Raw genomic sequence first — 24561 nt, forward strand, 5'->3', positions numbered from 1 at the left:
GGCACTGCAGTGGATGCTGGCACCTCACACTATTATGTCAGTTTTGCAAGTTCTCACTGGGTTTTCTTGTGCTACAGCATTTTCTGCACAATTTACTTAGATGTTTAAAGGATCATCGCTAGTCGACATGGTGCAGTGAAGTGTTCATGTAAAGTCTGCACACTGTTCTGTCTAAAAGACAGTTAGGGGGCCTGAGAAAATGTCATAACCAGAGATATGCAAAGATCCAAATCCAGGAATCAAACAGTTCTTTCTAAAGAAAAAGGGTGAAACACAAATCATCAGTAGTTCAGAAAAGCTAATCTTTAATCAGAAAAGCACTAAAGAGATGATTGCAAGTCTTAAAATAAATTATTTAGTCCAATATCAGATGCAAAATTAAAGGGAAAAAAACAGTATTTTAATAGTCGTGTCAATAACATCACATGTAGCAAAACCTGAAGCAATTCTGGGGCCCATCGCCATGAATGAAAATGGTGACGTCCATAAGAAAAACACAATGCTGTCACGACATAACAATAAAAAATAAGTTACTTTTAAGAAGACTTGAATAACAAAATAAATGTCAAAAGTAAATTCCTTGATTATTTAATCCCTTTGAGTGATGTATAACAATCCCAGAAATCCCCTTTAGAGGGGGAAGAACTATGAAACCCTGGCTAGTAATGAAAGTGCCACAAAAGTCTTCATAATTATTATATTCTAATTATTAAAAAAAAGATCTGTTTTACTAGAAATCATGAGTAGCACAAAAATCAAAGATGGCCAGACCAATAGCAGACACCGTCTAAATACAAAGTCATGCACAGAGAACATTATGTCAAAAACCCAGTAGTTAACGAAAATACGGAAAAAATACAAACCGGAGAATTCATCACACCACTAGTACATTCAGTGAATCTCTGGGGACTATGGGCTTTCTTCTGCCTTTATGGGGCTGAGGGCCATTCCTTGCAGTGATGGGCCTGCCTCTTGGTGGACCACTCACCAAACACAGAAGTTGCTTTGACATATGCAAACTAAATAATCAACAGAGTTAAGATAAAAAAATGAACAAAATTCACATAAATAAGACATTTGAGGAGGTTCCCTGGCTGAAACACAGCATCAAGGAGGCACCAGAAAAATTAAAGAAACAATCCCAATCCGTTGTTTTTTCTCCAGGTTTTCTATTCATTCTGTCACCTTCTAAGAGATACATGTGCCAGCAATGACCCTCTAAACTTAAACAGTATGCAAGTAAAGAATGGTGTGAAGCCATAAATGAACCTCACATGAGTTTAAGTTGGGGGGATGATAATGGGAATGGGAAATCTGTATGTTTATGGCATCTTTAAACTGGCCAGGTCTGAGTGAGTGTGCCCTGAAATGGACTGGCACACTGTCTGGAGCTGACTGCTGCCTTTTGAAACAGTGATATTGGGGTTGGATACAGCATCTCACTAGCCTTAAAGGGAAACAAGCAGGTAGTTAATACAATATCAATACTATATATGTATATGTGTGTCATATATATATATATATATATATATATATATATATGATAATGAGCTGGGGGGGTGAGGGACAGAGGAATCAGCCTCTTTATGCTAAAATAAGGACCATCAGCTTCTTTATTTGGCCGCTTCCACCTCACCGTTCTGCACTCCATGCACTCTCAGCTGTTTTTTCTGCTCAAACACACTGCTTGGCCCCAGCTTCGTCAGTCAACCCAAGGCCAGGGTCCACATCCATTGCTCACCGGCAGCTACCTATTAAAGCCAATAGACTCTGCCAGTGGGGAGACACATCCAAAGTTCTCTCTAAGTGTTGTGTCTGCGGACCACCATCTACATTGCTCACAAACCGGCTTTTATGCCAGCTTCTCCATATTGTTCTGCCCCCTAGGACAAGTCTCCTGAGTTCTCTTACTTAAGGAGCATGTCCAGACCCAAGAGTGCTAAAATTTTAATATATATATATATATATATATATATATATATATATATATATATACATGCACACACACATATGTGTGCATATATATTTGTGTGTGTGTATATATATATATATATATATATATATATATATATATATATATATATGTATGTATATATATTGTGAAGGACAGCCGGGTCCCATGCCTGGCAGGGACGCCCCTGCTACTTATGTTCCGGGGGAGCCGCAATGGGCAGTCCAATACCTCCCCCGGGACGCTTGGTGGCAGCCTCCTGGCGACGGTGACTCCCCAACCGCCCGCAGGGCTCCATGGGAGATGGAGTCCTCCACAGCTTGGTTGGGGTCCGGCGGGCCGCTAGGGGGAGCTGCCTGCTTCCCACAGCCCGGCTGGACAAGCTTTCAGCCCCGCCCGGAAGTTCAATTAGGAACAGGTGGTTAATCACCTGGAACGCTTCCGGGTGGGCTAAAAAAAAGGGCCCAGCCACCACCACTCGGGAAGCCAGGGTTGGGAGGAGGAGGACTAAACTTGCAGAGGAGTTGTGGAAGAAAAGGTGAAGGAGATGTGGTGTGTGTTTTGTTTGGTGCTTTGGACTGTGTTTGGGCTGTGTGGCACGGGGAAGACGCGTCACACAGCTGAAGAAAAATAAAAGCCTGTGTGTTTTGTACACGTTGCCTCTGCGTGGTCTGTGCCGGGTCGGGCTATATAGTGCCTTTACAATATATATATACATATATATATATATATATATATATATATATATATATATATATATATATATATATATATATATATAATATGTCTATCAATATCAGCCTGTCTACTTTTATAGCTCAGTATCCGACTGGGTACAGTCAGAGTCTGCTCTAACATCAGTGGGCACAAGGCTAAAACCAGCTTTGAATAGAAGGCCTTTCCCATGTGGAACACGCACACACACACGCACACATACACACACACAGACCCAGAGTCAAGTGTTTCTTCAGTGGTCACTTTTTTTTTTTTCTTGGACTGTTCCATATAGTCACACACATCAGTTTCAGCGAGTGTGATCGGGCTTCATGTGACACATAAAGGTGCTTGTTTTCAGCTTTTAATAGTCAACTTAAATATTGACTGAACTAAATATGGATCATCCTGTTTGCTTAATTACTTTTTTTTTGGCACATCTCTTTTCCTTCAGTGAATATTTTGTTTGTAGATTACCAGAATTCTGCCAAAACGTACATACCCAGCTGCTTTTGGGTGTAAGCAGAAATGCCGCATAGTAAAGGGCAGACTGTCTGGTTATGAAGTTGACTGAGCTATAAATCACCCAAATACTGCATATAATTAGGAAACGCATTGAGTGTACTTAAGTGTCCTTCTGTCTTTAGTGTTTATTATTAGAGGATGTGTGGCAAAATTGAATGCCATCATAAAAAACAAATCCCCTCCATCCCCTCCGGGAGGCGCTATCTTAGAGCACTTTGAGCCACTGGCTTCTTCCTCCACGTTGTGCTAAGAAGCATGTCTGGGGGTCTCTTCTTCCCACTGCTATCAGGTAACTCATTTCTTCCTCCCAGTACAGTAAACCAAATGTTGATATTCTTGCAGTTGATTTTGCAGTTTCTGCATAGTATACTTTATCAGTTTATTTGTTGATTGTTTGATTTTTTGTATTATTTGTCCTATGAATTTTTATCCTTGTTTTTTATATTTCTGCTACTGTATACATTTAAATTTCCTCTTGGAATTAAGTTTATCTAATCAAATATATTATCATTATTATTGAAAATTAATATTGCCTATCTATTCTAATTGGGTGGGAACAGTCCAAGAATGCCAACAAAATTTTGGGATACCAACCGAACATCTCTGTTTAATCAGAAATAAAACAAAATAAAAAGGTTGTGGTATCCGCCCTCAGATTTTAATGGCTTCAATAGCCCAAGAGTGTGGCACTTCAGTGGGAGCTCTGACTCTGCTGAGGTCCAGATCAAAAATGAGCGCCTCCTTCTGGGGACGACTCTTTTTTATGGGGTCCAGTGCTGAAGGGGCAGGGCCTTCTCTGGGCATTCTTGTTAGGGGCTAGGTGTCGTCTGTTAGCACTAGGTGTCGTCTGTTAGCACTAGGTGTCGTCTTCGGACATCTCCCTGGAACTGTGGTGGAGAGAGAAGAAACAGCACTTGTGCTCCCTCTCATCCCAAGGAGGTATTGCTGACCTGTTCAGAGCTTGGAAAGTTGTTTCCAAGTGCCATGTGCGTGTCTGTCTGTCTGTCTATCTATCTATCTAAAAAGTATTTTTCCCCATTTTATTGTTATACAATATTGAACCACAGATAGATAGATAGATAGATACTTTATTAATCCCAAGGGTACTAGGGTGTTGTACCGTGTTAGCCATTATGAATGTAGAGAAGAGCCAAGCAAAATGACCCCTTTTATTGGCTAACTAAAAAGATTACAATATGCAAGCTTTCGAGGCAACTCAGGCCCCTTCTTCAAGCAAGATGTAATACAGAAACTGAAGTTTCCTGTGTTTATATCCACACACTGACTTCTTAAAAAAACTGTCTGCTTTAGGCCCCTTACCTGAGGGAACCTTACTGGCCACAATGGATGTTGAGGCCCTGTATACAAACATCCCCCTTGATGATGGCATATTGGCACGTGAAACGTACCTCAGACAACGTGATTTACCCACAAAGTCAGTAATAGAAATGATAAAATTTACTCTGACACATAATCTATTCTCTTTTGGACAAGATTGCTACTTGCAACAAATGGGGACTGCAATGGGCTGTCGGTTTGCACCTCACTATGCAAACCTATTTATGGCAAAATTGGAGGAAGATGTTATGTCAATGTGCATCTTAAAACCAATGTTATATCTCCGTTACATAGATGACATCTTCATAATCTGGACTGCCAGTGAGAAGGACCTCCTCCATTTTCATAATGAATATAATTCTTTTCACCCCAACATAAAGCTGAAGCTGAATTACTCAAAAACAGAAGTCAGCTTCCTTGACACCACTGTTCAACTAAAAAACAACACCCTTGTAACTTCTGTTTTTCACAAACCAACAGACAGACGGACCTACCTAAGAAGTGACAGCTTCCACCACAAGCATATAAGGCTCCATTATTTTTAGCCAAGCAATATGATACAATCGTATTTGCTCAGACCCGACAGACCGGGATCAACAACTGCAGGAGCTCAGACAAGACTTCATCAGACAAGGTTATACCCCCAAAACAACAGACACTCAAATAAGAAGAGCTACTGCCATACCCAGAGACCACCTTCTGGAATATAAAAACAAAGACAACAAGAACCACATCCCCCTTGTTGTCACCTACAACCCACATCTTGAAATACTTCAAAAAATTATAAAAGAACTTCAGCCAATGCTAAACACCGACCAAACACTGAAAAATATATTTCCTGAACCTCCCCTCCTGGCAAACAGACAACCACCAAACCTTCAGCAACTTATTGTCCGAAGCTCCCTAAATGAACTGACAGCAAATGGCACATCTCCCTGCCTACAGAAAAGATGTAAAACGTGTGCCCACATCTACAATACAGACCGTATAGTTATACCACACTGCCGACTTGAACATCACATAAAGAGATCATTTTCCTGCAGATCATCTAATGTTGTCTATCTAATTCTCTGCATGAAATGTCCTGACACTGCACTCTGTGTGGAAGAAACTGGACAAACACTCCGCCAGAGAATGAATTTACACAGATTCCACATTAAACATGGCAACACAGATGTTCCTGTAGCGGCCCACTTCAACAGCCATGGACACATTGAGAGGGACTTTAAAGTCACAGTGCTTATGGGCAACTTCAAAACACAACAAGAGAGAAAAGAATGGGAAGTTAAGCTCATGTTAAAATTGAATACATTACAGCATGGCTTGAATAGAGACAAGAGTTTTATGGCCAGGTATGAGGACTGTTTGCATCTCTCAGAATGACACACATAGCCTGACTACAGAGCCACATTGTTTTGAAAAACTCATCACAAACTTCAAAGAACGTTGTTGGACAGTTATCTTATCCAAAGATCTTGACCATACATTGTTCTTCTCTCTCTTGTTAAATTAATCTTAGCCTGAGTGAATCTGTTAATTTTTTACATTTAAGATTTTTCCTTTAAAGATTTACCATTGTTGTTTCTTGTCCTAGTGTGTGGATATAAACACAGGAAACTTCAGTTTCTGTATTACATCTTGCCTGAAGAAGGGGCCTGAGTTGCCTCGAAAGCTTGTATATTGTAATCTTTTTAGTTAGCCAATAAAAGGTGTAATTTTGCTTGCCTCTTCTCTTAATCCCAAGGGGAAATTCACATAATCCAGGAGCAGTATACTGATACAAAAAACAATATTAAATTAAAGAGAAATAAAAATGTAGGTAAAAACAGACAATAACCTAGCAATAACAATAGCATATCACCACGTAGAAGATGGCGCTTGCCACAACTGTCTGGTAGAACATCTGCAGCATCTAATTGCAGATGTTGAAGGATGCCAACCTTCTAAGGAAGTATAGTCAGCTCTGTCCTCTCTTGCACAGAGCATCAGTATTGGCCGTCCAGTATAATTTGTCATCTAGCTGCACTCCCAGGTATTTATAGGTCTGTACCCTCTGCACACAGTCACCTCTGATGATCACAGGGTCCATGAGGGGCCTGGGCCTCCTAAAATCCACCACCAGCTCCTTGGTTTTGCTGGTGTTCAGGTGTAAGTAGTTTGAGTCACACCATTTAACAAAGTCTTTGATTAGCTTCCTATACTCCTCCTCCTGCCCACTCCTGATGCAGCCCCTGATAGCAGTGTTATCAGCAAACTTTTGCATGTGGCAGGACTCTGAGTTGTATTAGAAGTCCGATGTATGTTGGCTGAACAGGACCGGAGAAAGTACAGTCCCCTGCGGCGCTCCTGTGCTGCTGACCACAATGTCAGACCTGCAGTTCCCGAGACGCACACACTGAGGTCTGTCTGTAAGATAGTCCACGATCCATGCCACCAGGTGTGAGTCTACTCCCATCTCATTCATCTTGTCCCTAAGGACAGAGGTTGGATGGTGTTGAAGGCGCTAGAGAAGTCCAGAAACATAATTCTTACAGCCTCACTGCCTCTGTCCAAATGGGAGAGGGATCAGTGTAGCATATAGATGATGGCATCCTCCGCTCCCACCTTCTCCTGGTATGTGAACTGCTGAGGGTCGAGGGCAAGGCAGACCTGTGGCCTCAGGTGGTGAAGCAGCAGCCACTCGATGGTCTTCATCACATGTGACGTCAGAGCGACAGGCCGGAAATCATTCAGCTCACTAGGTTGTGATACCTTTGGGACTGGGATGATACAAGATGTTTTCCAAAGCCTCGGGACTCTCCCCTGTTCCAGGCTCAGGTTGAAGATGTGCTGTAGAGGATTTAGTGGATTTAGTTTGGCTTTTTTGACACTAGGCAACACTAAAAGACTCCGTAATGTCAATGTGAAATCTCTGTAAAGTGGTCTAAATTAATCACAAACACAAAATAACTGATCACTTAAGTATTCACTCCCTGTAATATGAAACACCTAAATCATCACTGCCAATTGGTTTTAGAAGTCCCAGAATTAGTTTATTGGAGGTCACCTGTCTGGGGTGTTGGATCATTGTAGCCTAAATGCACCTCAGTGTGGAAGGTCTAACTTTTGGTGAGTCAGTATGGTGGGCCAATCTACACAATGAAGACAAACAAACACTCCAAGAAACTCCATGAAACGCACAAGTCAGTGGATGGAGACAAGAAAATATCCAAATTACTGAATATCCAGTTAAATCATTCATTAGGAAATGGAAATGTATGACACAGTGGCAAGTGTGCAAGAGCAGATCATTCATAAAAGCTGAGTGTTGGTGCAAGAAGAAGACAAGTGAGGGGGTCCCCCAAGAGGCCTCCGAGGACTCTGAAGGAGTTACAAGCTACAGTGTCTGAGACTGGAGAGACTGTGCAGACAACAACTTCTCACAGCGTTACAGGAGAGTGGCACAGAGTCGGGCACCATTAAACAAACACACATGACATCTCTGGAAGAGTTTGCCAGAAGGCACATGGTGGACTGACTTCACTGAGAGATCAGAAAAATTGTATGAGAAAAGACAGGATCAGAAAAAGAAGCATGTGGTCCATAGTGGAGCTTAAGAGAAAAACGATGAAACCAGAAAGACTGACCCAGAAATCAAAGTCTATGTTCCGATCCAAAGTCATTTCCATAAAGTTCTCAAATTGAGCATGTAGTTCACAAAGAATGACTCTAATCTCGCATAGAGTGAGGCTTCATGATGTAACCACGAAGCGGTCACTCTGATTGTGTCACTGCATTGTGGGAAGGATTCCCATGACAGCAGGTGATTGGCTTACCTCAGCATAGCAGTGCATAGAAGAAAAACAAAATGCCATTGAAAAATAAATACAAGGAACAATTGTAAATATCAAACTAAAGACTACATAAAAACTGATGCCAGGAGACGAATTATTGGGTCAGACACATTCATTTCTTTTATTGCTTCAGGAAAGCCTGAGAAAAACTAAATGCAAACAATTATAACACCTGGGAGACTCTGGAAGAAGCTAAAATTGAGCTTTTTGTCTGTCTGACTAAAAGCTATGTTTAAACACTGCACATTATCAAAAACACACCATACCCTCACAGAAGCGTTGTGTGGGTAGTGGGGATTCTTCTCTGCAGCAAGCCCCAGGAGGCTTGTGAGGTTAAAATCCCAGAGGAAAACCCAATGAAGTCTACAAGAAACCTGCATCTTGGGAGCATAAATACATAAACATAAATCAGGCAATTGGTAATAGTGGAAGAGAAACCCAGTACAGGTATGGGATTACCCTTGTAGTTACTAGTTAAATACACTAGATGGCACACAACTGTTTGGTGAACGTCACTGGATAATATTTGTCCTCCTCTCTTTAGCTGTGAAGTGACTTAAGTGTTCAGTGCAGTCTTAAACATCTTTGTGTTCATTTTAACTGACATCTCCTGTTAGATGTCCATCCAAGGCACAGCGCATCACTGTGTATGTAGCAGTTACATGCAGCAGATGGCGCACAAGCGTTTAGAACTGATGCATTCCGAACAAGTATAGCAAATGTCTGTTTACCTTTGGGTTATGGGTAAACCCCTGCAGACAGCACTTTCAGTAAGAATCATGTCATCACTGGCCAGCTTTGGCTTTTTGTCTAGTTTGTAAAGGCAAAAGAAGGCACACAATTGTTGAGAGTAGGTGTATAGCCTGGAGGCTGAGAAAATGTGCTCATCGGCGAGGTGATGGGGCTGCTGCAGTCTTGCATTTACATTCTGGGACTCTTTTATAAAGTAAAGGAAAAGGTCTCTGGTATAATAAGGTTGAGGTCCCCTGCTCAGAAGCTGAAATACCATCATATAAATAGTTAGGAATGAATTAAATAGATAAGGAATACTATAAGAGCCTCTTGTTGCATTCAACAGAATTTCATTGATGCCAAGAGTGTCTTTTATCTGATAAAAGAAATATACAGTTGAGTGGAGGGAGTAAAACTAAATACAAAGTTAACAGAAATTAAGGAGACCTGTAGGCTCTCACTCTATCTATCTATCTATCTATCTATCTATCTATCTATCTATCTATCTATCTATCACAGGGCCCACTCCAACTCAGTTTCGTCCCAGTAATCCCTCATCTACACACCCAAGTGGCTCGTCCACTTGCCCACCACGGTACCACGGCACTCCCTTTCTCCCCTCACCGTCTCTTTCTCTCTGTCTGTCCTTCTCTTCCATTTGTTCCTACTTCCCTCCTTGCTACATTCACAGCAGGTCACTTGTTGGTTGGAATGCCAAGTTTAAACCCTGCACAGGAATGAATTAAATGACAATCCCCTGCAGCTGTTTTTGAGGTCATGACTACTTTTTGGTTCCTTTTACCTAGTAGTCCCTCTGATAGTCCCAGATATCCCTGAGTCCCAAATCACATTTAAAGGGCCAGCCACTCCTGATTGCTCGCAGGAGGCCTAACCACCGTAATTGACAGTAAAAGTCCAGCCACTCCTCACCAGACCAGCTTGCTATTTGTCTGCTGTTCATCTCCAATGGAACATTATTTCTGCCAAAGATAAATGCAGTCTAACAAGTTAACTTCTGTATTTTGCATTGCATATGCATATGCATGTGGGGTATTTCAGTTTTATTAAATCGATACAAAAATTTCAACGTTGGTATCGATAGCAACTTTCGAACCTCAGTACTGGTACCAAAGCAGTTCTGAAGCCAAAAGAAGGGTAACTACAGCCTTCCTGATGTGTCTCACAATTTCTCACCTTCCTGTTGCACAACATCATCACGGTGCACTATGCACCACTTCCCTCTTGACAGCCATGAAGTTACAATCGTGTCGGTGCAATAAGAGGTGGGGTCACCTGTTAAGATCCGATCGCATGAATGCATGTAGTTTCGTTTGATGAAGTGTATAAAACCAGCATTTTTTCCACAACTGCAGTAGCGAGAGTTGAGCAGCATGTCTAAGGAACTGGTTTTGGGTGTGACAGAAGATTGAGAGGAAAGCTGATGTTTTCTTCTGGTTTTGAAAATCCAGAAATGCTGGTACCGTACCATTTTAAAATTTGGGATTTTCGGTGCTTTTCCTGTAGTTGTAATTAAAAACATATCAATCAAATAATCAGTTGCTTATCACCGTGGCACACAATTTTCATGTCAATTTAAAAATGCATGTAAAACCAAATAGAATTTTAATCCATGTCATTGATGAACATATTTCATTTTGATTCAAGACCACACATTAATCATGGCAAAACTGAATGCGTTTAAAGATGGGCCAGGGGGTGTCAACTGTTGGTATAAGAGGAGTTCCACTTCTAAATATTTGTGTGTTCTGGCAGCAGGCACAAGTTTTGTCAGTGTGGCGTGATTAACCGTAACGGAGAGAAGTTTGTTCTAAGTCTTGCAGAAAATCCTTGACTTATATTTTTCCTTTCTCCTTCGGAGTTCTGACTGATTTGTCAAGACGTTTAGCAATAGCCGGTGCCGTCGTCCCCACCTGCAGGTTATTACAAACCATATTTTGGGGGATATTGCTATGGAAACATATGCTGCAGCTCTTTGTGGCATTAGCTCTTCAGTGCGTTCTAAGGATGTTATTGCAGCAGGTGGATATTGTTTTCCTGTTGCTGCTTCTGTTTCAACGGCCCTTTCCAGCAACCAACGACATGGAAGAGAATGAAATCGTCATTTGCATCGCCAGCTTCCACCTGATCAGTAAGACAGCAGATCTCCTGCCTCATCAACTCCCCATTCACCATCTTCAGTGCTGAGTGAACACACTTGTGATTGGGGTGCCCTTTACGCCCACCTTTTGATGCTGATTGGTCAGGCAATTCTGTTCAGTTTTTGGTACAATTAATATGTGGTCTTGAATTGAAAGGCAGTGCATTCAGAGCAGCTGTTAAGCAAAATGCAATACATTTTCTTGCTTTTAGTAATGACACACAATCTATGGACTTGAATTACACTGCGATTTAAACTGACCAAATAATGTCATGCATGCTGTAGTGAAGCAATCATTTGTTTGGTTGATCTGTTTTTAATTACAACACAATAAAACTGTGCCAATATTAAATGCGCCATACACTTATACATTACATTGCAATGTGGTTAACATGCTGGATTGCATTCAGTTTTGGGCACAAATAATCTTAGTTTTGTTCCTGCATTGTCATCACTTCTGAGGTTCTCTTTTAAAAGATATGTCCCTGGTGGTTACAATGCAGGCATTGATGACTTGGGTAAATGCCACTGCCCAACTCCCTCTTGTAGTTATGGCCCTGCAATGTAGTGTCCATGTGCCATCATTTCTCAAGACACCTCATCAGCAGGCCTCCCCTTCCTATATACATTATGAGTATATTGTGGCTGGGCAGAGTGGTAGCTCTGCGGCTAGGGATCTGCACCAGCAATCGGAAGGTTGCCAGTTCGAATCCCATAAATACCAGAAGTGACTCTATTCAGTTGGGGCCCTTCAGCAAGGCCTGCAAATGCTTCACCCTGGGTATGATGTTACCTTGCATCCAGACTTGCAAGCAGGTCTTCCAGCTTGCAGAGAGAACTTGGAGGTTGGTGGCAGGAGTTGTCCATTCCATCCAAACTAGTGTGGTAATGAGGTGTCACCTGTTGCACGGTTGCGTTTGGGTCCTAATTTGGAATACTGAGGTGGTTTGTCATGTGGTGGGTGCAGCAGTGAGATATCAGTACATGCTCCCAACCTCTATGTGTATATGTAGATGTATGTATTGTTGCGTCTGAGCCGATGATTTACACAAAGGATAGGCCGGAGAGGACTGAGCAAACAGAACTTTACAGTTCTCAAGCTTTATTCAATATTGGAGCCTTAAGTCAAACACACAGCAAAGCAGACAACTTACTAGTTGTCTACATTACAGCAACTCCAGTTCTTGAGTTTAAAGAAACCTGTTGGTATCTTCTTCGAGAGGACTCGACTGTAAGAGGAAAGATGTAGCAGGGACTGGGACCAGGTCAGAGGACACCAGGTGAGTGACAGTGGCTTTAAAGACTCATAGCAACATGTGTGCTTTACATGGTGTGGCAGCAGCTGGACCAACATTTGACATTCTGAAGCCGTTTTTTCTTTTGCATTAGAATGCCATATTGAAGAGTGTTTGTTCCCAGTGGCTGAAGCTACTCCAGTGTGTGTGTGTGTGTGTGTATATACACAGTGATCCCTCGCTATATCGCACTTCGACTTTGGCGGCTTCACTCCATCGCGAATTTTAAATGTAAGCATATCTAAATATATATCACAAATTTTTCGCTGGTTCGTAGATTTCTGTGGACAATGGGTCTTTTAATTTATGGTACATGTTTCCTCATTTTGTTTGCCCAGTTGATTTCATACAAGGGACGCTATTGGCGGATGGCTGAGAAGCTACCCAATCAGAGCATGTATTACATATTAAATAAAACTCCTCAATGATATACGATATGCTTTCCGCGTGGTGCTTTGCACACTTCAAAGCTCTAACAGCCCGTATTGATTTTTGATTGTTTGCTTTTCTCCTTCTCTCTCACTCTCTCTGACATTTTTTGCTCCTGACGGAGGGGGTGTGAGCAGAGGGGCTGTTTGCTTAGAAGATACGGACGCTCCTCTAAAAAATGCTGAAAGGCTACCTTCACATTGATCCCTTCATTGTGGCTGCTTTATCGCGGTGCTTCACATACTTAAAAGCCCAACAAGCACATATTTATTTTTGATTGTTTACTTTTCTCTCTCTCTCTGACATTCTCTGCTCCTGCCGGCACTCCTTTGAAGAGGGGGCGACCGGCCTGGCTGTGTTGGCAGCCATGGATAGAGGGCATTGAAGCCCAACCCTGTAGGGGCCCGTGGTCACCGCCAGGCGGCGCCTCTGTGCCTGAAGAACCCTGGATCTCAACACTTCTGCCACACCCGGAAGTGCTGGGTGGAAGAGGACTGGGAACTCTATATATATATATATATATATATATATATAGAGAGAGAGAGAGAGAGAGAGAGAGAGAGAGAGAGAGAGAGAGAGAGAGAGAGAGAGAGAGAGAGAGAGAGAGAGAGAGAGAGAGAGAGAGAGAGAGAGAGAGAGAGAGAGAGAGAGAGAGAGAGAGAGAATGAATGAGAATACTGTATGTATTCGTGTATTAAGATAAACACCAGTAAATCTAAATATGTTGAATTTTTCAACATAATCCTCCATGGACACTAGTGTGCTTTTTCTGATGTTCACAAAGCTTTTCTCTACCGCCGTGTTTCCTCTTCCTTGAGCAGCCACTCTTCTAGAGCCAGCTTGATATCGTCATCATTTTCACAGTACATCCTCCTCTCACATTAGGGAACAGGTGGAAGTCACACGGGATCTGGTATGGCGAATGTAGGGATTGTGACATGTCTTCAGATAGACAGACAGTTTCCCAGAGATTGAGTGAAAGGGATATTGTTGTAAAATGAAGAGGGGATACTTGGCATCATTTTTTCACTGCTTTTTTGTGACTGACAGGCTGTTAACCTAGCCAAGAAAGAAAAGCTGGCTCTGCGAGGCAGCAGCACTAACTATGTGCCGCCATGGCTCCCAGCTGTGAAGTAACAAAAATGTATTTGCAACAGCCAACATTTCCATCACTTGTCTGTTTAATGAAAGGTGATGTGATTTGCTCTGGGACACACAACAGGGTCCAAGGACTGAGCTCTCTTCTTCTGTGCTTCCTATCACTATACTGTACAGTGCTATGGAGTTCTGCACCTTATGATGTTCTCTGGGAGCTGATTGTACTTTAAGACCCCTTTCTAGATTAAGAACTCTGGCACATGCCTGCCTGATCAGTCTCACACGTATGTAACATATCATATGCTGCCTGAATGTGTGTAAAGAGAATGTGACATACAGGGCTTGTGCCACTGGCTTTAACTAAAGGCAGATAGAGAGTAATGAAGAGCAGGAGTGACAATGCAGTGTGGCTTTAAACTCCTAACAAGTGAACTGTCTTGAAGTAAAACTTCTGGGTGTATTAAAAGAAGCAAAGCACATGAGTAATTGTGGCCTTTTGGTCACCTGACTACGTGACAAGGACGGGGGGCAGGTTAGTGTGGTCGGCTTACTCAAGAGCCACGTGGTGCACGCACTTCCTCAAGCACAGTCAGACATGTCTGTGTTTAGAGCGCACCGCGACTTTGCAGAGGTGGCTGTCCTGCGGCACGTGACCAAGCGCTCCTGTGAGAGACTCGGCGTGGGCTGCTCCAGTCGGCATTCATCAAGTCGCAATTATCTGCTGTTAACTTGAACCTGACGCATTTTGTTTTCTCGCTTTTAACTGTGTGGCCAAGCAGCTGAGGAGCTGGACTGGAAACCACAAGGTCACCAGTTCAGTCACCCTGACTGGCTCACTGGATGATTTCGACTTAATTGTGCCAGGTCTTCAGGTGTAGGAATATCAAAGCCAGTTTATCATACCAGTAACGTTTATGGAATACTGTTAACCAGAGAAAGGTGCTATAGTGTATAATATAAAAGTCTGTTTCAGTCTGAATAATCAGATGACCTTGTGGAAGTGAATCTACTTGAGCCCAATTTATGCAAATATTTTTAACAATTGTACGGTGGTAAATTGGCCACTATTGAAAGGCACTATATACACCTTCAGCTGAACAGATCTAAAACAGAAGCCATCTTAATTGGCACACCACACCATCTTTGCTCTTCTACAATCACCAGTATCACTTTCTCTGGCCAAAATATTCCTCTTTCCACATCTGTTACGAATTTGGGTGTTCAAATGGACTCTCAACTCACCTTTGACACCCATATCAAACACCTCTGTAAGTCATCTTTTTACCATCTCAAGAACATCGCCAAACTCCGCCCAACACTCACCCTGGCAGATGCAGAGAAGCTCGTCCATGCATTTGTCTCCTCCAGGCTGGATTACTGTAATGCTCTCCTCATCGGGATTCCTGGCAAGAGTATCCAGAGACTCCAGTATATCCAGAATAGCGCTGCCAGGATCCTGATGAGGGTGCGAAAGTATGACCACATCACTGCCATCCTGAAAACCCTTCACTGGCTCCCTGTCCCACTCAGAATAGAGTACAAGGTCTCTCTTCTTACCCATCAGTGCATTCATGGACATGCCCCGCTACACTTACAGGAACTTCTCACCCCTCATACTTCCTCGCGCTCCCTCCGCTCTGTACACGCTAACACTCTCCAAGTCCCCAGAACCAAGCTCAGCAGCATGGGTGACAGGGCTTTTTCATCTGTGGCGCCGAGGCTGTGGAACGCCCTCCCTGACTACCTGAGAGCCCCACAGTCGACCGATGCTTTTAAATGAAGCTTAAAAACTCATCTTTTTAGAAAGACATTTTGTTAAAGTATTTTATAGATTCTCTTGTTTATTACTTTGTTTTTACTCTGTAGCACATTGAGATTGCTAAAATATAAAGCGCAATACAAATAAAATGTATTATTATTATTATTATTATTAAAAAGGTTACAGATTCAATCCCAAACACTGATTCACTGTGTAACTCTGAGCAAGTCATCTCACCAGCCAATGCTCACTTTATAAATACAATATAATAACCACATTATAAATACAATATAATAACCACATTATAAATACAATATAATAACCACATTATAAATACAATATAGTAAACACCTTACTTGCGGCTTGCAGTGGAATGGTGTTTGCAATAAAAAGCTCTATATAAAACAAAGATCATAGGTTGACATCCCAACACTAATTCACTGTGTGACCCTCGGCAGGTTTACTGTATTCTGGTTATAAAATATTTGAACACTTGTATCTATGTGTTAACTGTCTTGGAATGGTGTTTACTGTTGAGAGGCGCTATACAACATAAAGGCCACTAGTTCAATCTGACTGACTTGGGATGGTGTCCCACAGATTCAGTGCTCAGGAGTGCGTCATCATGACCCTAAACGTAGTCCTAGACGATGTAAAGACTCGAGCTTTCTACTGGTCAAGTGTCATTGAATGGTCTTCACTGTTCTCACCATTGTAACAGCATGGCCCTTAGCAAGTCTCCAGTGCTCTAGTTATAAAATTCAGTACGTTAACACTTGTGTTTGAGGTTTCTACTTGTACATTATCTTGGAATGGTGTTCAATGTTGAAAGGCACTATATAAAATAAACTCAGTGTTTCAGTGCTCTGTGTCAGTTACCATTGCCCTTTCTGTCAGCTCAAACCAATCTGCTGTCTTCCTCTGAGCTCTGCCATCAACAAGGCTTTTCCTCCCATAGAACTGCTGCTTCACTGGATGTTTTGTGCTTTTCACACCATTCTCAGTAAACTCTATAAGATTTGTGTGTGTGAAAAACCCAGGAGATCAGCATATACAGAAGCACTCAAACCATGACAATCTCGCCCCAGTCAAAATCCCCGAGCTCACATTTTTTTCCCCCATTTTGGTGTTTCATGTGGACATTAACTGATCACTTTGATGATTTTTTAATTCAATGGCCCATTGGAGGATTAAACACAGAGGTGCTAATGATTGATGCCATGATGAGCCAACTGAACCAAACTCATGGACTGAAAGAGAAACGAACCAAACTGAGTGAAGGACGAGCAAAGTGAAAGGTGAGGCTGTGACTGACATGACAGTGTAGCCTCCAAATCATCAATTCTCACACCATGGCAAGAGGGCAGAGCAACACAAGTTGGCATCAGCAAGGTCTGTCCCATTTGTAGCAATCAGGGGTCTGAGGATGTGCTGTGCTGTTTCCAAGCTTCTCTGCAGAAGCTCGAAAACAAAAAAGCAGTGGTCAGCCATGGAAACTGAGAGCAGGAGAAGAGGGATACATCAAACTGATGTCCCTTCATAATCTGAATTTGTCAATTACTGTTATCAGCTCTGAACTCGCAGGAACCACTTGAACCCAAGTCCCCACATCTACAGTCTGGAGAAGTTTTTTTTTTTTTTAAAGGAGGTCTGCACAGCCAACAGCCATTCCTCTGAGGTATAAACAAAGTCAAGAGGCTCAACTGTGTCCAGAAACAGAAGGACTGGAGCACTGAACAATGGCAGTAGGTGCTCTGGATGGACAGAAGACATCTTGTTTGTAGAAGAGCCAAAGAGCAAGCACTACATGGAGGAGTGTCTGCATCCAACAATGAATATGATGTTATTAATGGTGCTTCTCTGCAGTTTTGGGGCAGCATTTCTGCACACGGAGTTGGTGATCTGGTCAGAATTAATGAAGTCTCTGACTACAAGCAGATTCACATCCACCGTCAGATAATTGTCTGAACAGTCCCAACTTTTCTCTACAGCAGGACAGTGACCCCCAAACATATGGCTAAGGGCATAAAGAATCTAGGAGAAGAAGAAGACGTTATATAAAAGTTGGTGTCGCCTCTCTGAGCTCTTGTCTCAACATTATGGAGGCTGTCTGGGATTACCTGGAGAGATGGAAGCCAAAGTGTGTGCTTTAAGGTAAACTCAACAAGAGGCCTGGAACAATCGACCGGTCATGACGAGGAGCGGACATAAGAAAAGTGGTGCACTTGTAAAGGCCAACACACTATTATTGATTTTTAGAAGCTTTTCATTTCACTATTTCTGAAAGCGTCTTTTCTTTACAGAATTTTTATACATGTGGTTAAAATTCTACACAGTACTCTCTAGTTTCTAAAAACTTAACATACACTCTGACGCTCAGTCAGTCTACACACACGTTAGTGTATATGGTCTTTAGACATACGTAACACATTTGGTCTCCATATATCTGTTTATTTGTTTATTGTGTTGCACATTAGAATTGAAGTGAAGCAGTTTGGTGTCCATGAGCTGTGGCCATAGTGGCCTCCCATTTGCAGACGCTGATCTCAAGTGCCTCACTTATCCCTTTGACTCTGTGAAAGCCTTTAGTTTAACGTCACGCTTTGTACCTGATAATAAGGCCTCTGAAGAGAATGTAAATACTTATGTGGGATTACTGGCCAGTGGTCTGACTTGGGGGAGTCTCGGTTTGATGACGAGCTGCCGTCTTGAGCGTGGCCTGCAAGCTGACATCTGCGAGCTGCCGTTTATCTTTGTTCAGACTGCTGGTCTCTGTGAAGGTTTCATTAGTCCATAGTGTTATTCCTAGCATCATGAGGGGTGGTTCGTCCATAATAACAACTCTGTTCCCTTTAAAGCTCTAATTCACAGAATAAGTGTTTTATGTGTGTTGGGGTGTGCTGTGAGGGACCGGTCATCTTATTTTTGGAACAAAGCAAAATTGGCACAGGTGGTGGCAGCTTTGGAGAGTTTGTGTGAGTTTAATTCTAGTAAGAGGCACTGTCTAGGGGAGTGAAAAGGCTGGAAAGGGACGGAATTATTACAAAGAAGATGGAGCAGCACATGCCTCATTCTTTGACACTGAATTCACACCATCAACTCCACTTTGTTCCCATCATCTGTGGTCAGTGACAATCCAATCAGCCACACTTTTCCCAGCTCAATGACCTGATCTAAGCCAGGATCTCCTCTGAAGCTCCACTGGAGCCACATATCTAGGTCATTGGCCCTTTGCAGCAAAGAAGCTTTAAGTGTATGCTTTCCGGTAATGATTTATGGGCAATGTGTTTTTTTGACCAGCTCTCCTCAGTAAATTGATTTGTTTGTACTTGTAAAATCAATTCATATGACTCACTGAAAAGAGTCGCTCAAACAGAAAGAATTGTTGACAAATCGCCACTGAATAATCTAAGACTGCAGACTTCTGATGAATGGTGATGAATGAACCTCACCAAATTCACTTTGCCTTGAGTTTGATGAAAAACTGGAAATGTTCAGAAATTTTGAAAAAATGCATTGAAGTCAGCAGTAACGTAGAATCTGAACTAGTTGTAAGTGGCTTATAATGGGCAATGGCCTCTTAAGTGTCCCTGATGATTGGGAAAATGCCTGATACCTATGCTGGACCAATAATTGTGGCCTGAGCTGTGAGGCAGCAGTGTTAAACTACTGTGCCTTACTGAAATAAAAAATTATACTCTGAGTCAACAATACTCCAAGTCCTTTCTCCATCTCTCCTCTCACTATGACTAACTACCACATTCAGCATCTGTGATGCAAGGGATCAGCATTATATACTCGGGAGGCTGTCCCTGTCACTACCCAATCTGTGCTACATAGCAAAGTGCATAACATGCTTAGTCCAGTAGTGATGACACAAACTACAGTAAATCTGAGCAGAACAAGGGAGGGTTGTGTTCCTAAGAATTTCTTCTGAACATATGTATTGGTAGGGTGATGTACTGTGTTAGCCGTTATGGACACAATAAGTGAAGCAAAATGACACCTTTTATTGGCTGGCTGAAGAGATCACAATATGCAAGTTTTGAGGCAGCTCAGGCCCCTTCTTCAGGTAACGTGTAAGTTGCCTCAAAAGCTTGCATATTGTGATCTCTTCAGCTAGCCAATAAAATGTGTCATTTTGCTTCTGAATGCTTGGAAATCACTTCAGTATTTTTTATTTTGCCCCGCTCCTCCTGACACACAGGTACAAGAAAACCCCCACATATGACATACTATTCAACTTGTCTGGACGTCTACGTATGCTAGACATCACGTTCTTTCAGGTTCCCTTTATTTTTGGCCCTCTAGGCCCATATCTCATAATGTTTATGACATTTTTGAACCACATTTTGCATAGGAAATTGCACCCTTGCGATAAGGATTAAGCCAATGGGTGTCTTCAGCAAAATGATCAGAAGGATTTGAGGTTGTGGATCACCCCCTAATAAAGTACGAGGGGGTCAAAGTTACTTCTTTTCACAAAACTTTGAAAAAATAGAGATTGTTAATATAGGCATGTGGAATGTCACCTTATGCTATTTTGAGGTTGCTGTTCATGAATATAATATTTTTGATATGTGATTCTTTACCTGTGGTCCTCACCCTCTAAGAGCTACTCCCAGAAGGTTAAAAATGACACATATGAAACATAACCATTTTAGATTATTTCAAGGTCAGTGATTATGAACATGATGTTATTTTTGATTTGTGATCCTTTATTAAGAACCTAGCCCTCATTGGACCTCTTTTTAGAGGGTAAAAAATGACAAATTTCTCTTATAATTGAGAATATTCAGACTTTAAATTGAAGCACACATTATAATTTTTCAAGTATTGACTATTCTTATTTACTGTGTACTCTTACCTCATGAAATAAATCATTGCATTTCTTATGAACAACCTGAACTTGGGCGACTTACACTAATGCCATGCTGTTTTTGTAATATTCTCATTTTGGTCATCTTTTGGATCCCTCAAGTAAAAATACCTTTTTTAAAGCACATCTGTAGCGGATAACCAACTGAAGTACCAACTGGGTGGCAACATCACCCATGTGTGTTGTGGCTACCAGGGAGCGCTCCAGCTAACCAAACACCCAACACAGACAGGCTCTGGACAGAAGTCTCAATAAAACAAGAGGATTTATTGGTGAGAAACATTTCCCTTAAGTGTTTCCCACAACACCAACTGCACAGTACAAAGTTTAAGCAGCACAGAGCAATTCTCCTTGTCTTTGACTTTTCTTCATCTCTTCCTGCCTTCTCCGCTCCTCACGCAAGCTTTGTCTCCTTCCTCCTGACTCGGGCTCCATAAGCAGTGGCAGGCAGCTCCTTTTCAGTAATCCCCAGAAGTACTTCTGGTGTCCCAAAGGCTTGGCCCAGAATGACTTCCAGGTAAGGTGAGAGTCCCATGAAGTAGGGCTTTGTTAGCCTCTACAGCACACCCTGGTGGCACCCACGGACTCCAACAGGGCTCAGCCAAAGAATTCCAGCTCCATGATGCCCTGTGGGAAACCAGGGCACTACTGCAACCCATACTGCAACCCATAGTGACTGCCTCCTAGTGCCTAATGCCCCGTGCTTACTGACTCCCACTGTCCTTCCCAACTTAGGGTGTCCCAGCCGAGCTAAGCTCCCTGTGTATACATTGTAAATTGTCCACACTTGCGCGAAGCAGATTTCATCAATTAACAGTTGTGATGGACAGTTCAGAGGCTGACAAGTTACAGGTGACACTCCTTGCAATAATTCTGGGCCAAATCTAGCAAAGCATAAGTTCACAACTGTGACTGTTCCCATCATTGGTTGATATGAGTGAAAGAAATGGTTGCCCAAAACTATTGCACAAGATGAAATGCCCATGACTCCTTTCCAGCTCCCTGAGCCTCCCATCTGCTTCAGCCAAGTCTGCCCCTCAAGTTCTGATGTCCGAAGGACATTTGAGCAGGATGTTCTGTTCTCGCAGGTCCAACCCGCTGATGATACCTTATAAACGAAGTGATGTTAGGCTGCGTGTGAACATGCTAAATTGACCCTGTTTTGTAGTGGTAAGTGACTAACAGATGCCCACTGGCAAAGACATTTGGGTTACATAGCAGTACAAGTCCAGTACTCCAGTTATCACATTTTTTTTTCTGTCAAAGCCAGTGATAGCAGAGTGTGCAAACTCATTTGACGCTGCACATTTTTACCTTTGTGAGTGTGACAATAAAATCTTTATATGTGATGCGTAGCGTTAGATGACTGCCGGCCTTCTAAAGTGTTACATTTACTTTGGGACATTGGCATTGGAGGCGCCCTGCCTTTTTAGTCGCTTTTTCTCTGGCAGTGCCTTCCACAAACAGGTCAGCCTCCCTCTCCTTTCGTGCCGAGATTCAGAAGGCCGTGTCATTTTCTGAAAGTGTGTTTGTGTGTGCGTCTCTTGTGAATAATCTCTTCCTCCAGCTGTGCCAAGAGGACATAATGTTCTGGGTCAGGCTAGGATTGGCAACAATCTGTTATGTGGTAAATGGTGCAAAGCTGGCTGGCGTCCAGCTGCGTGGCCTGAAGTGACTTCTCCAGAGAGTGTTATTAGTCGCCCTGTAATTGAGTTGTACTCCTGCTGGCCTGCGTCCATTAACCCAATTTGGGCTTTTACGCAGCTCTCCCGTCATGCCAATCCCAGCTCCCCAGATTTAGCACAGGCTGGCAGGCAAGCACTTCATTTTTCCTGTCCCTGTCCTTTTGGAGACATTAACACCTAAAAGGGATTTTCATACTGGACTTTGGTGGCCATGCAGCGGTCTGCACTGCTTCACTTTGCATTTAAGTGTCTGTGGCTGATGTTTCTAATTAGGAATTTTGAACAGTTCAGCATAGGAGAAGGGAACCTCGTAGAAGAGGAAAATTTTCGCATAATGCCTTCACAAAAATTGACGAGAACAAAATCAAACACGCCAGGCTGTTCAGGTCTTTGGACAGTACCAGTAGATGGGAGCGTCTCGGTTTGCTGTCTCCGGGGAACTTGTTGCAGCTGGGATGTGACAGCATGCTCTGAAAGTCAGTTCACAATGGAAGTGGATACTTCTGTCTTATATAGAACCATTCATAGTGTGCAGGGGGAGCAAGCAAGCAGGGTGGATATTTTCTGGGGGATTCCAGATAATGAAAAGACCATGGGTAACCCGAAACTGGGGGGAGCCCCTCTAGCCCTTTAAATAAATGACAAGATTTAGCAGTGTACAGAAAGCAATAGTAGAACCCCAAAACTAGGGGTCCTCAGGACTTTGAAATAAATGACACAACTTAGCCTTATAGAGGACATAGCAGCAGACACCTGAAACCAGCAGACCTTAAGCCCTTTACATAAATGCTAACACTTAGCAGTGTAGAGAAAGCAGTAGCAGACCCCCAAAAGTGGAGAAGTCCTCTAGCCCCTTAAGTAAATGATAGCATTTAGCAGTGTAGAGAAAACAACAGCAGATCATCAAAACTGGAGTTCCTCAATGCCTTTACATACAGAGAGAAAGCAGTTACAGACCCCCAAAACTAGGGGTCCTTAGGACCTATAAATAAATAACGAGATTTAGCAGTGTAGTGAAAGCAGTTGCAGACCCCTGAAAGTGGGAGGTTCTTGGGTCCTTTAAATAAATTACCAGATTTTGCCATGTAGGTAAAGCAAGCAGCAAACTTCCGAACCTGGGGGTCCTTAGGACCGTTAAATAAATGAACACAATTGTCAGTGTAGAGAGCAGCAGCAAACCCCCTAAACTGTGCTCCCCTGATCCTTTAAAAAAAAGACCAAATTTAGCAGTTTAGATAAAGCAGCAGCAGACCCCTGAAACTAGGGTCATCGTTTCCTTTAAATTAATGACCAGATTTAGCAAAGTACAGAAAGCAACAGTAGACCACCAGAACTGAAGTCCACAAGCCCTGCGCATAAATGACAAGATTTAGAAATGTAAAGAAAGCAGCAGCAGACGCCCAAAACTGGGGGTCCTTGAGTCTTTTAAAACAAAAGACGAAATTTAACAGTGTGGAGAAAGCAGCAGGGACACCCCTGAAACCGGGGGTCTTCAGGTTCATAAAGCAAATGACCAGATTTAGCAGTGTAGAGAAAGTAGAAGCAGCAGCTCGAGAGGATGCTGTGTTTTGGTGGCATGAGTTTTTTTTTGCAGAGTGACCCCAGAAGTGACATCAGTCTGCTTTGGTCAGTCCCGCTTTATTTAATTTGGGTCTCTTCACAGAGCACACCCAGTCATAGGATGCCTGAGAGAGGTGGGAGGCTGTGCCCAGTGTTGCAGTGATTGTGAGCGTATCGGCTGCTTTTCTGATCTGTCTTGTCTTGACTGTGACTTCCACATCATCTCCACTACACATGGTCTTACTGTGCTTTAAGCAGCTTCTTCCATGAATGTGCACCATCTGACCCTATTGTGAAGGACTAGGGAAGGAAGGGGTCCTTAAGTTAACATGTTTTGTGTTTTTCAAAGGCTTTGCTGTTTAATTTATATTATTATCACTTAGGCAATGGACACCACATTGTCCTGGCTTGGCTTAGGTGGCTTGCTGGCATACATCCTTATGTGCCATTAGAAATGAGCAGTGGACACCATAAGAACATAAGAAATTCAACAAAAGAGAGGAGACCATTCATTCCATCAAGCCTGGTGGTTCAGCTAATAGCTAAGCTGTCCCAATCTGTCATCCAGATCCAGATCAAGGTTTTTGTTTCAACTCCATGTCTCT

At 42.5% G+C, this 24561-nt stretch overlaps 1 protein-coding gene across 3 annotated transcripts in view; it reads left to right on the forward strand.

The window, feature by feature from the left end:
- LOC120523421 (potassium voltage-gated channel subfamily KQT member 1-like) overlaps positions 1–24561 on the forward strand; it is a 754760-nt gene that overhangs the window by 592876 nt on the left and 137323 nt on the right. The gene's annotated exons all lie outside the window — the stretch shown is intronic.

This window comes from Polypterus senegalus, chromosome 1, assembly GCF_016835505.1.
Source record: "Polypterus senegalus isolate Bchr_013 chromosome 1, ASM1683550v1, whole genome shotgun sequence".
In the NCBI taxonomy this organism is placed as follows: domain Eukaryota; kingdom Metazoa; phylum Chordata; class Cladistia; order Polypteriformes; family Polypteridae; genus Polypterus; species Polypterus senegalus.